Source organism: Panulirus ornatus, unplaced genomic scaffold (genome assembly GCF_036320965.1).
Source record: "Panulirus ornatus isolate Po-2019 unplaced genomic scaffold, ASM3632096v1 CTG_5751_pilon, whole genome shotgun sequence".
Classification (NCBI taxonomy): domain Eukaryota; kingdom Metazoa; phylum Arthropoda; class Malacostraca; order Decapoda; family Palinuridae; genus Panulirus; species Panulirus ornatus.
Genome location: NW_027264967.1, coordinates 17,578 through 31,927, shown reverse-complemented (window position 1 = coordinate 31,927; position 14,350 = coordinate 17,578). Strand labels below are relative to the sequence as shown.

Below are 14,350 nucleotides of genomic sequence, written 5' to 3'. Positions count from 1 at the left end.
AGGGGAGAGTTTCATGGCCCAGTATCAAAACTAGAGCAACCAAATCATTGGTGGTGGGAAAATTATTTTAAAGATGGGACGTAGGACTCCAACTCAGCCAAGATTATCTCTGCTGTGTAATTAGCCCATGGCATCCCTAACAGAGAAATATCAACCATCCTAGGGAGTCAATAAAAACAATGGGTAAGGAGGACCACCATTGGCATTGGCTGTACCAGGGTTGGCATTTCATGGGAGAAGGGCAGAAAGAAAAGAAATACTTTATATCTTTTGATCTATGAAATATTAATTTCATGTTTCCCTTGAAGTACAAAGATATAAATCAATAATCCTTCAACATCTACTAAAAACATACCCCACTGCCATCCTCCTTGTTAGGTTCACAAGGTTTGCCTTCTTCAGTCAATTTGGGAAGCTCCTCATTCTTGACATCCTGACCCTTACCAGGTTGCTGATTTAAGAATATCAAAAATTTGAAAAGCATATCACAACCAATGAAAATGTTTCTAGGATCTGATGAAGAAGAGTTAGAGGTTAGAGAAATAAAGAGCTCCAAAGTACTTAAATGCCTGGACCTATCAAATCATAACAAATCCAATGGCACAAGAATTTTAAAGGTCAGAAGACATCTGATATACCCCATAACAAAAATATTCAACAAATCTCTGTTGGATGGTCAGGTGCCAACAGACAAAAAGTGTGCCTTGAACTACCACCCAATTACTCATACATCAGTGTCAGGAAAATAATGGAAAAATAATACGAGACAAAACACGTTTCTAGAAGAAAACAAAACTATATTGGAAAATTAATGCAATTAAAGGATCCTGCCCAATGAATTTGCTAGAACTTTTATTTTATTTATTTACTTATTTATTTTGCTTTGTTGCTGTCTCCCGCGTCAGCGTGGTAGCACAAGGAAACAGACAAAAGAATGGCCCAACCCACCCACATACACATGTATATACATACACGTCCACACATGCAAATATACATACCTGTACATCTCAACATATACATATATATACACACACAGACATATACATATATACACAAGTACATAATTCATACTGTCTGCCTTTATTCATTCCCATTGCCACCTCGCCACACATGAAATAAGGAGGAAAAGACAACAAAGGCCCCATTTGTTCACACTCAGTCTCTAGCTGTCATGTAATAATGCACCAAAACCACATCTCCCTTTCCACATCCAGGCCCCACAGAACTTTCCATGGTTTACCCCAGACGCTTCACATGCCCTGGTTCAATCCATTGACAGCACGTCGACCCCGGTATACCACATTGTTCCAATTCAATCTATTCCTTGCACGCCTTTCACCCTCCTGCATGTTCAGACCCAGATCACTCAAAATCTTTTTCACTCCATCTTTCCGCCTCCAATTTGGTCTCCCACTTCTCCTCGTACCCTCCACCTCTGACACACATATCCTCTTGGTCAATCTTTCCTCACTCATTCTCTCCATGTGACCAAATCATTTCAAAACACCCTGTTCTGCTCTCTCAACCACACTCTTTTTATTACCACACATCTCTCTTACCCTTTTATTACTTACTCGATCAAACCACCTCAAACCACATATTGTCCTCAGACATCTCATTTCCAGCACATCCACCCTCCTCCGCACAACTTTATCCATAGCCCACGCCTCGCAACCATATAAAATTGTTGGAACCACTATTCCTTCAAACATACCCATTTTTGCTTTCCGAGATAATGTTCTCGACTTCAACACATTCTTCAACGCACCCAGAATTTTCGACCCCTCCCCCACCCTATGATTCACTTCTGCTTCCATGGTTCCATCTGCTGCCAAATCCACTCCCAGATATCTAAAACACTTCACTACCTCCAGTTTTTCTTTCTTGTTTCACACACTTTACCAAACTCAGTCACCAGCTTCTGTAGTTTCTCACATGAATCAGCCACCAGTGCTGTATCATCAGCAAACAACAACTGACTCACCTCCCAAGCTCTCTCATCCACAACAGACTGCATACTTGCCCCTCTTTCCAAAACTCTTGCATTCACCTCCCTAACAACCCTCCATAAACAAATTAAACAACCATGGAGACATCACACACTTCTGTTGCAAACCTACATTCACTGTAGGTGTGATTCTGGGAAAGGGAAGGTTCATGGCCCAGTATGCACTGTCCATTGCTGGAGGAAAAATTATTTGAAGATGGTATGTAGGATTCCAAGAAAACCTGTGAAAATGTAAGGTACAGTAAGACAATGGGTTGGAGAAGTAAGGGAACATGGGGAAACCTCGGGAGAATGTAAGGGACAATAAGACGAACTCAGCCAAGATTATCTCTGATATGCATTCAGCCCATGGCATCCCTAACAGAGAAATACTAACCATCCCAGGAAGTCCATAAAAACATTGGGTAAGGAGGACCACCACTGGCAGTACCAGTGTTGGAATTTCATGGGAGGAGGGCACATAGAGGAAAGGTGTACCCAATTAGAAAAGAAACAAGATAGCAGTCACAAGACCTGAAAGTTCAAATGTAAAAGAAAAAATGCATTGGTGGAGTGGTTTGTGTTGATCAGGAACTTTGGATCAGTGTTTAATTATTTGTTCTGGGTCATTATAAAGGGAAAAAGAAAAGACCTCAGCTCCACTAGGCTCTTCCAGTTTTCAGAGCTAGCCAGTCCTTACCATTAACATCAACAACTCACCCCCATTATGATGGTTCTTCTCCTGCTGGCCAAATCCTGCTTCAGCAATGCTGTCAAGGGAGGAAGAAGGAAAGACTGTCAGTACATCATCATGACACAACTGCACATGGAAGCTACTTGCCATTATGGGCTGTAGTGTGACTGACATGTATTATTGTAAATGCAAGTAAATGTTTCAAAAGATAATGGTTTAAATATTACAAACAGTATAAAAAAAATGTAATTCAATATAAACCATTTAAAAAGCTGCATATTGCGGCTTTTCACAAAATGCTTGTGAAAGAGAAAAGATACATTTCGGAATGAATGGAGGCAGCAGGTCAAGAGGAAGGTGCAGGGATTGGAAAATAAGGCAAATGAGAGTAAGGGTGAGAGAGTATCTTTAAACTTTAGGGAGGGGTAAAAAGATGTTTTGGAATGTACCAATCTTACCCATTGGGCCAAAATTGTCCACAAATATTTACACTATCAATTTTTTGACGTATTATGCAACGATACTTTCTTGTCTGAATTTGATTCAGTCAATAACAAAAACAAAGAAATATTCAATCAACAAGAAACTGTAAATAACAAGAATAAACATTCCAAAATCCCTTTATCTATAAACTAAAAATTCCCTGATAATGAATGAGACTTTCATGGGGAGGAGGGCTAAAATATTTGAGGAAAATATGGGATACATTGGAAGTTAAAAAACCATTGTAGACATCATCAGAATCTATAAAGACCTTGCCTAACTTCTCTTAGAGGCCAACACTTAACTAGTTTGCATTGGTATTAATAAAATCTAACATATCTATTGGTAAACTGTGGCAGAAAGCTATGTGGTCCTCCAAACATTCCCTAAAAAGATGTTAAAAGTTTGGTTGTGAGGAAAAAATGTCAGCAAGTGGATGAAAATAAGCACAAAATGTACAAAGAATTTTTAGCTGCTAACAATGTTAGAATGTTTTCAGACTTTCTATTTCTAGAATTATTTCACCCATTCTTATATTATTCAACTTATCCCTGGTTTTGGAAGGAGGTAAATAAAGTGCATAAGACAAGGGAACAAATGGGAACATCAGTGAAGGGGGCAAATGGGGAGGTGATAACATGTAGTGGTGATGTGAGAAGGAGATGGAGTGAGTATTTTGAAGGTTTGTTGAATGTGTTTAATGTGTTGAATGTGTTTGTTGAATGTTTAAAGTGGCAGATATAGGGTGTTTTGGTTGAGGTGGTGTGCAAAGTGAGAGGGTTAGGGGAGAATGATTTGGTAGACAGAGAAGAGGTAGTAAAAGCTTTGTGGAAGATGAAAGCCGGTAAGGCAGTGGGTTTGGATGGTATTGCAGTGGAATTTATTAAAAAAGGGGGTGACTGTATTGTTGACTGGTTGGTAAGGTTATTCAATGTATGTATGACTCATGATGAGGTGCCTGAGGATTGGCGGAATGCTTGCATAGTGCCATTGCACAAAGGCAAAGGGAATAAGAGTGAGTGCTCAAATTACAGAGGTATAAGTTTGTTGAGTATTCCTGGGAAATTATATGGGAGGGTATTGATTGAAAGGGTGAAGGCATGTACAGAGCATCAGAATGGGGAAGAGCAGTGTGGTTTCAGAAGTGGTAGAGGATGTGTGGATCAGGTGTTTGCTTTGAAGAATGTATGTGAGAAATACTTAGAAAAGCAAATGGATTTGTATTTAGCATTTATGGATCTGGAAAAGGCATATGATAGAGTTGATAGAGATACTCTGTGGAAGGTATTAAGAATATATGGTGTGGAAGGCAAGTTGTTAGAAGCAGTGAAAAGTTTTTATCAAGGATGTAAGGCATGTGTACGTGTAGGAAGAGAGGAAAGTGATTGGTTCTCAGTGAATGTTGGTTTGGGGCAGGGGTGTGTGATATCTCCATGGTTGTTTAATTTGTTTATGGATGGGGTTGTTAGAGAGGTGAATGCAAGAGTTTTGGAAAGAGGGGCAAGTATGCAGTCTGTTGTGGATGAGAGAGCTTGGGAAGTGAGTCAGTTGTTTTCGCTGATGATACAGCACTAATGGCTGATTCATGTGAGAAACTGCAGAAGCTGATGACTGAGTTTGGTAAAGTGTGTGAAAGAAGAAAGCTTAGAGTAAATGTTAATAAGAGCAAGGATATTAGGTACAGTAGGGTTGAGGGACAAGTCAATTGGGAAGTAAGTTTAGATGGAGAAAAACTGGAGGAAGTGAAGTGTTTTAGATATCTGGGAGTGGGTTTGGCAGCGGATGGCACCATGGAAGCGGAAGTGGATCAAAGGGTGGGGGAGGGGGCGAAAGTTCTGGGAGCGTTGAAAAATGTGTGGAAGTCGAGAACGTTATCTCAGAAAGCAAAAATGGGTATGTTTAAAGGAATAGTGGTTCCAACAAGGTTATATGGTTGCAAGGCATGGGCTATAGATAGAGTTGTGCGGAGGAGGGTGGATGTGCTGGAAATGAGATGTTTGAGGACAATATGTGGGTGAGGTGGTTTGACTGAGTAAGTAATGAAAGGGTAAGAGAGATGTGTGGTAATAAAAAGAGTGTGGTTGAGAGAGCAGAAGAGGGTGTTTTGAAGTGGTTTGATCACATGGAGAGAATGAGTGAGGAAAGATTGACAAAGAGGATATATGTGTCAGAGGTGGAGGGAACGAGAAGTGGGAGACCAAATTAGAGGTGGAAAGATGGAGTGAAAAAGATTTTGAGTGATCGGGACCTGAACATGCAGGAGGGTGAAAGGCATGCAAGGAATAGAGTGAATTGGAATGATGTTGTATACTGGGGTGGATGTGCTGTCTATAGATTGAATCAGGGCATGTGAAGCGTCTGGGGTAAACCATGGAAAGTTTTGTGGGGCCTAGATGTGGAAAGGGAGCTGTGGTTTCAGTGCATTATACATGACAGCTAGAGACTGAGTGTGAACAAATGTGGCCTTTGGTGTCTTTTCCTAGTGCTACCTCGTTCACATGCGGGAGGAGGGGACTGTTATTTCATGTGTGGCGGGGTGGTGACAGGAATGAATAAGGGCAGACAGTATGAATGATGTACATGTGTATATATGTATATGTCTGTGTGTATATATATATATGTCTGTGTGTATATATATATATGTCTGTGTGTATATACATATGTATATGTTGAGATGTATAGGTATGTATATGTGCGTGTGTGGATGTGTATGTATATACATGTGTATGTGGGTGGGTTGGGCCATTCTTTCGTCTGTTTCCTTGTGCTACCTCGCTAACGCGGGAGACAGCGACACAGTATAATAATGAAAAAATACCCTGCTTTTCATAGCACCAACATTTTCAAGTTATATACCGAGGTAAAATATAAAAATGACTCGTTGAAAACAATTTCATGTATTTTAAACATCATCCCTTAACTGATACTTTACCATCAGATGGATAAAAAAGTGTAATCCTTAAAATGACAGAGAATAAAAAAGTAATGTCATTAGTTCACAAATTAAGCTTCTAGCTTCTGTGCTGTTTTGAGCTAATGTACCCCACAATACAGTTTCTCTGATCTTCATGCATGCTCTTCCTCAATTTCCATTTCTTAAGCCAATTGACCACAACACTTCTTATGGTCCAGAACTGAGCTCTGAATCTCTCCCATATAAACCAATTATTCAGTACAATATCCAGGGTCTGTTTAAATATTACAAACATTAACTAGCAATGTTGTATGGTTGCGAGGCGTGGGCTGTGGATAGAGTTGTGCGCAGGAGGGTGGATGTGCTGGAAATGAGATGTTTGAGGACAATATGTGGTGTGAGGTGGTTTGATCGAGTAAGTAATGTAAGGGTAAGAGAGATGTGTGAAAATAAAAAGAGTGTGGTTGAGAGAGCAGAAGAGGGTGTTTTGAAGTGGTTTGGTCACATAGAGAGAATGAGTGAGGAAAGATTGACCAAGAGGATATATGTGTCAGAGGTGGAGGGAACATGGAGAAGTGGGAGACCAAATTGGAGGTGGAAAGATGGAGTGAAGAAGATTTTGAGTGATCGGGGCCTGAACATGCAGGAGGGTGAAAGGCGGGCAAGGAATAGAGTGAATTGGAACGATGTGGTATACCGGGGTCGACGTGCTGTCAATGGATTGAACCAGGGCATGTGAAGCGTCTGGGGTAAACTATGGAAAGTTCTGTGGGGCCTGGATGTGGAAAGGGAGCTGTGGTTTCGGTGCATTATTACATGACAGCTAGAGACTGAGTGTGAACTAATGGGGCCTTTGGTGTCTTTTCCTAGCGCTACCTCGCACACACAAGGGGGGAGGGGGTTGTTATTCCATGTGTGGCAAGGTGGCGATGGGAATGAACAAAGGCAGACAGTATGAATTATGTACATGTGTATATATGTATATGTCTGTGTGTGTATATATATGTGTACATTGAGATGTATAGGTATGTATATTTGCGTGTATGGACGTGTATGTATATACATGTGTATGTGGGCGGGTTGGGCCATTCTTTCGTCTGTTTCCTTGCACTACCTCGCTAACGTGGGAGACAGCGACAAAGCAAAATAAAATAAATGAAATAGATAACTAATAATATCCCAAGGGATGGGAGAGAAAGAATACTTCCCACGCATTCCTCTGTGTCGTAGAAGGCGACTAAAGTGGACGGGAGTGGGGGGCTAGAAACCCTCCCCTCCCTCTATTTTGACTTTCTAAAAGGGGAAACAGAAGGAGTCATGCAAGGAGTGCTCATCCTCCTTGAAGGTTCAGTATGGGATGTCTAAATGTGTGCGGATGTAACCAAGAGGAGAAACACAATTCGTACTTGCTGCCTTTATTCATTCCCATCGCCACCCCACCACACATGAAATGACAACCCCCTCCCCCCACATGCGCGCGAGGCAGCGCTAGGAAAAGACAACAAAAGCCACATTCGTTCACACTCAGTCTCTAGCTGTCATGTATAATGCATAGAAACCACAGCTCCCTTTCCACATCCAGGCCCCACAAGAACATGGTTTACCCCAGATGCTTCACATGTATATAAATGTTGAAGTGTTTAGGTATGTATATGTGCGTGTGTGGATGTGTATGTATATACATGTGTATGTGGGTGGGTTGGGCCATTCTTTCGTCTCTTTCCTTGCGCTACCTCACTGACACAGGAGACAGCGACAAAGTATAATAAAAAAAATAACCAATAAAGAATAATTCAAAATAAAAAAATAAGAAGCAGCATTTTGCATCAATCCCTGGTGGCTTTTCTCAAAATGATGGATAAATTACTTGTGAAATATGTAAACAGTTAGGCTTAATGACCACCATACGGGTTCACCATGACTGGGCTAGGCTTGCGTTACTTCTTTAACTCAATGATTGTTGCATCCCACCTAACCAACCGTTATTCAATGTCTTCACCAACCAATATTGAGCTACATGCCACCTACGTCCATTTTATCTTGCATTCACCAACCAATATTACATGCCACCTACATCCATTTTATCTTGCATTCACCAACCAATAATGAGTTACTTGACACCTACATCCATTTTATGAGCCTCCTCGAAGGCTCAGATTGGGGTGTCTAAATGTGTGTGGATGTAACCAAGATGAGAAAAAAGGAGAGATAGGTAGTATGTTTGAGGAAAGGAACCTGGATGTTTTGGCTTTGAGTGAAACAAAGCTCAAGGGTAAAGGGGAAGAGGGGTTTGGGAATGTCTTGGGAGTAAAGTCAGGGTTAGTGAGAGGACAAGAGCAAGGGAAGGAGTGCTAGTAGCACTACTCCTGAAACAGGAGTGGTGGGAGTATGTGATAGAGTGAAAGAAAGTAAGCTCTAGATTGATATGGGTAAAACTGAAAGTGGATGGAGAGAGATGGGTGATTATTGGTGCATATGCACCTGGGCATGAGAAGAAAGATCATGAGAGGCAAGTGTTTTGGGAGCATCTGAGTGAGTGTTAGTAGTTTTCATGCACGAAACCGGGAAATAGTGATGGGTGATTTGTATGCAAAGGTGAGTAATACGGCATTTGAGGGAATAATTGGTGTACATGGGGTGTTCAGTGTTGCAAATGGAAATGGTGAAGAGCTTGTAGATTTATGTGCTGAAAAAGGACTGGTGATTGGGAATACCTGGTTTAAAAAGGGAGATATACATAAGTATACGTATGTAAGTAGGAGAGATGGCCAGAGAGCGTTGTTCGATTACGTGTTAATTGATAGTCATGCGAAAGAGAGACTTTTGGATGTTAATGTGCTGAGAGGTGCAACTGGAGGGATGTCTGATCATTATCTTGTGGAGGTGAAGGTGAAGATATGTAGAGGTTTTCAGAAAAGAAGAGAGAATGTTGGGGTGAAGAGAGTGGTGAGAGTGAGCTTGGGAAGGAGACTTGTCTGAGGAAGTACCAGGAGAGACTGAGTACAGAATGGAAAAAGGTGAGAACAAAGGACGTAAGGGGAGTGGGGGAGGAATGGGATGTATTTAAGGAAGCAGTGATGGCTTGTATAAAAGATGCATGTGGCATGAGAAGCATGGGAGGTGGGCAGATTAGAAAGGGTAGAGTGGTGGGATGAAGAAGTAAGATTGTTAGTGAAAGAGAAGAGAGAGGCATTTGGACGGTTTTTGCAGGGAAATAATGCAAATGAGTGGGAGATGTATAAAAGAAAGAGGCTGGAGGTCAAGAGAAAGGTGAAAGAGGGCAAATGAGAGTTGGGGTGAGAGACTATCATTAAATTTTAGGAAGAATAAAAAGATGTTTTGGAAGGAGGTAAATAAAGTGCATAAGGCAAGGGAACAAATGGGAACATCAGTGAAGGGGGCAAATGGGGAGGTGATAACAAGCAGTGGTGATGTGAGAAGGGGGTGAAGTGAGTATTTTGAAGGTTTGTTGAATGTGTTTGATGATAGAGTGGCAGATATAGGCTGTTTTGGTCGAGGTGGTGTGCAAAGTGAAAGGGTTAGGGAGAATGATTTGGTAAACAGAGAAGAGGTAGTAAAAGCTTTGCGGAAGATGAAAGCCGGCAAGGCAGCGGGTTTGGATGGTACTGCAAGGCAGCGGGTTTGGATGGTACTGCAGTGGAATTTATGAAAAAAGGGGGTGACTGTATTGTTGACTGGTTAGTAAGGTTATTTAATGTATGTATGACTCATGGTAAGGTGCCTGAGGATTGGCGGAATCCTTGCATAGTGCCACTATACAAAGGCAAAGGGGATAAGAGTTAGTGCTCGAACTACAGAGGTATAAGTTTGTTGAGCATTCCTGGGAAATTATATGGGAGGGTATTGATTGAGAGGGTGAAGGCATGTACAGAGCATCAGATTGGGGAAGAGCAGTGTGGTTTCAGAAGTGGTAGAGGATGTGTGGATCAGGTGTTTGCTTTGAAAAATGTATTAGAAATAATTAGAAAAGCAAATGGATTTGTATGTAGCATTTATGGATCTGGAGAAGGCATATGATAGAGTTGATAGAGATGCTCTGTGGAAGGTATTAAGAATATATGGTGTGGGAGGAAAGTTGTTAGAAGCAGTGAAAAGTTTTTATTTAGGATCTAAGGCTAGTGTACTAATAGGAAGAGAGGAAAGTAATTGGTTCTCAGTGAATGTTGGTTTGCGGCAGGGGTGCATGGTCTCCATGGTTGTTTAATTTGTTTATGGATGGGGTTGTTAGAGAGGTGAATGCAAGAGTTTTGTAAAGAGGGGCAAGTATGCAGTCTGTTGTAGATGAGAGAGCTTGGGAAGTGAGTCAGTTGTTGTTCGCTGATGATACAAATGCTGTTGGCTGATTCGGGTGAGAAACTGCAGAAACTGGTGACTGAGTTTGGTAAAGCATGTGAAAGAAGAAAGCTTAGAGTAAATGTTAATAAGAGCAAGGTTATTAGGTACAGTAGGGTTGAGGGACAAGTCAAATGGGAGGTAAGTTCAAATGGAGAAAAACTGAAGGAAGTGAAGTGTTTTAGATAACTGGGAGTGGATTTGGCAGCAGATAGAACCATGGAAGCGGACGTGAGTCATACAGTTGGGGAGGGGAAGAAAGTTCTGGGAGTGTTGAAAAATGTCTGGAAGTTGAGAACGTTATCTTGGAAGGCAAAAATGGGTATGTTTGAAGGAATAGTGGTTCCAACAATGTTAAACGGTTGTGAGGCATGGGCTATTGATAGAGTTGTGCGGAGGAGGGTGGATGTGCTGGAAATGAGATGTTTGAGGACAATATGTGGTGTGAGGTGGCTTGACTGAGTAAGTAATGAAAGGGTAAGAGAGATGTGTGGTAATAAAAAGAGTGTGGTTGAGAGAGCAGAAGAGGGTGTTTTGAAGTGGTTTGGTCACATGGAGAGAATGAGTGAGGAAAGATTGACTAAAAGGATATATGTGTCAGAGGTGGAGGGAATGAGGAGAAGTGGGAGACCAAATTGGAGGTGAAAAGATGGTGTGAAAAAGATTTTGAGTGATAGGGGCCTGAACATGCAGGAGGGTGAAAGGCATGCAAGGAATTGAGTGAATTGGAACGATGTGGTATACTGGGGTGCACGTGCTGTCAATGGATTGAACCAGGGAATGTGAAGCATCTGGGGTAAACCATGGAAAGTTTTGTGGGGCCTGGATGTGGTAAAGGAGCTGTGGTTTCAGTGCATTATACATGACAGCTAGAGACTGAGTATGAACGAATGTGGCCTTTGTTGTCTTTTCCTAGCGCTACCTCACGCACATGCGGGGGGAGGGGATTGTCATTTCATGTGTGGCAGGGTGGCGACGGAATGCATAAGTGCAGACAGTATGAATTATGTACATGTGTATATATGTATATGTCTGTGTGTGTATATATATGTATATGCTGAGATGTATAGGTATGTATATGTGCATGTGAGGACGTGTATGTGGGTGGGCTGGACCATTCTTTCGTCTGTTTCCTTGTGCTACCTCGCTAACATGGGGAGACAGCGACAAAGTATAATAAATAAAACCAACCAATATTGAGCTACATACCACCTACATCCATTTTATCTTGCATTCAACCAATATTGAGTTACTTGCCACCTACATCTATTTTATCTTATATTCACTAACCAATATTGAGCTACATGCCACCTACATCCATTTTATCTTGCATTCACCAAGCAATATTGAGTTACATGCCACCTACATCCATTTTAATTTGCATTCAGCAAGCATTATTAAGCTACATCCTTTATATTTTGTCTAAGGTAACGCTCATGCCTTTTCAATATTACACTCCCCTTATTAATGCATTTTCCCCAATCAGTAGCTTAAATTCATATCTTTGCCCATAACTTTATTATCAGAAACTACTACACAACCATTACCTTGTTCACTAGACTTCCTTGGAAAGAGATAAGGTCGCTGGTGTCATTAAATATACGAGCAGTGTAGAGAGTATCCACTGGGTGAAGGTTTTCTCATGCAACGGCATCTGTCCTGGCGGCTGGCTGAGTCCACCTGGCGTGGGCATCCCACCATACCTATACATGTGTCATCTCATGTATTATTTCATGATGATTACTGCAGACGTTATTGAGTAAGAATATAATGGTTTATTTCAACATGAAAACACTAGAGGGCAAACGAGAGTGATACCAACATTGGTGATAAGCTTGTAGGCCTGACAGATGAGCGTGATGGCATATCTGATGCTGAAGGACTTCCAACATTTCCTGCACAGTCATCTGGTCATTATCTGTAGCCTTCACCAGCTTGGCAAATGCCCTCCTTGAATAGTGGTCCTTGAAAATAGATATCATTCCCTGGTCCATTGGCTGGAATACAGATGCAGTTTTAGGAGGAAGTACTTTTTCAGTTTGACATGAACTTTTCCAGCAAGATAATCACAAAAACTTTGCCTGTTTTCCATCCCCTGGATTACAATTATAATAGAGAGGCAAAAATATGTAGACTTGAGTCATGCGCCCTATCTAAAACATACAAGTATCAAGCCCTAACCTGATCTTAAGCTCTTTTCTAATTAATTGTTGCTATTATGACCCAAATTATGTAATTCCCCAACTATGTATTTTCATTGGAATGGCTGCTTGAATTCAATGGCCTGTTCTTTATTTATTTGTAAATGTAATCAAGTATATTCCTGTAAGTCCATGGGGAAAATGAAACACAATAAGTTCCCAAGTGCACTTTCGTGTAATAATCACATCATCAGGGGAGACACAAGAGAGAAATATAACAGTCAGTTGATATACAACACAGAGACATAGCTAGGATGCCATTTGGTAAAAATGCGCTTGTCCAAAAGACAGACAACGAGTATATCATAAACTTATTATAATACAAATTTTATCAACAATAAAGTTATGCAATTTATACAATATATTTATTTATTTATTTTGCTTTGTCGCTGTCTCCCGCGTTTGCGAGGTAGCACAAGGAAACAGACGAAAGAAATGGCCCAACCCACCCCCATACACATGTATATACATACACGTCCACACACGCAAAAATACATACCTATACATCTCAAGTACACATATATATACACACACAGACACATACATATATACCCATGTACACAATTCACACTGTCTGCCTTTATTCATTTCCATCGCCACCTCGCCACACATGGAAATACCATCCCCCTCGCCCCTCATGTGTGCGAGGTAGCGCTAGGAAAAGACAACTAAGGCCCCATTCGTTCACACTCAGTCTCTAGCTGTCATGCAATAATGCCCGAAACCACAGCTCCCTTTCCACATCCAGGCCCCACACTACTTTCCATGGTTTACCCCAGACGCTTCACATGCCCTGATTCAATCCACTGACAGCACGTCAACCCCGGTATACCACATCGATCCAATTCACTCTATTCCTTGCCCGCCTTTCACCCTCCTGTATGTTCAGGCCCCGATCACTCAAAATCTTTTTCACTCCATCTTTCCACCTCCAATTTGGTCTCCCACTTCTCCTCGTTCCCTCCACCTCCGACACATATATCCTCTTGGTCAATCTTTCCTCACTCATTCTCTCCATGTGCCCAAACCATTTCAAAACACCCTCTTCTGCTCTCTCAACCACGCTCTTTTTATTTCCACACATCTCTCTTACCCTTGCATTACTTACTCGATCAAAACACCTCACACCACACATTGTCCTCAAACATCTCATTTCCAGCACATCCACCCTCCTGCGCACAACTCTATCCATAGCCCAAACCTCGCAACCATACAACATTGTTGGAACCACTATTCCTTCAAACATACCCATTTTTGCTTTCCAAGATAATGTTCTCGACTTCCACACATTCTTCAAGGCTCCCAGGATTTTCGCCCCCTCCCCCACCCTATGATTCACTTCTGCTTCCATGGTACCATCCGCTGCCAGATCCACTCCCAGATATCTAAAACACTTTACTTCCTCCAGTTTTTCTCCATTCAAACTTACTTACCTCCAATTTATACAAACCATCACTAATATTAAGATTATAATTTTTTGTGTATTTAATAATAGCAGATTCAGTGATATTTCTCATGGTAATAGAGTTAGTAACTGAGATGGCATTACTCCAGTCAATACAATGATCATAGTATTCAATGTGATTAAACAAGGCATTTGATTCTTGTTCCATTCTTATACTATATTTATGCTGCTCAAGTCTAACAGAAAAATCTTTACCAGTCTGCCCAACATAAAACTTATCACAATTTCTACACAGCACTTTATAGATGCATCC

General features: G+C 41.2%; 1 long non-coding RNA gene across 1 annotated transcript; it reads right to left on the bottom strand.

Moving 5' to 3' along the window:
- Positions 1 to 2,645: 2,645 nt before the first annotated feature.
- Positions 2,646 to 13,793, bottom strand: LOC139748514 (uncharacterized). The gene is made up of 3 exons (XR_011712699.1): positions 12,254 to 13,793; positions 11,979 to 12,134; positions 2,646 to 2,757 (listed from the first exon to the last, which is right to left on the bottom strand). It is a non-coding gene; the product is annotated as an uncharacterized lncRNA (long non-coding RNA).
- Between the last annotated feature and the right edge of the window lie 557 nt (positions 13,794 to 14,350).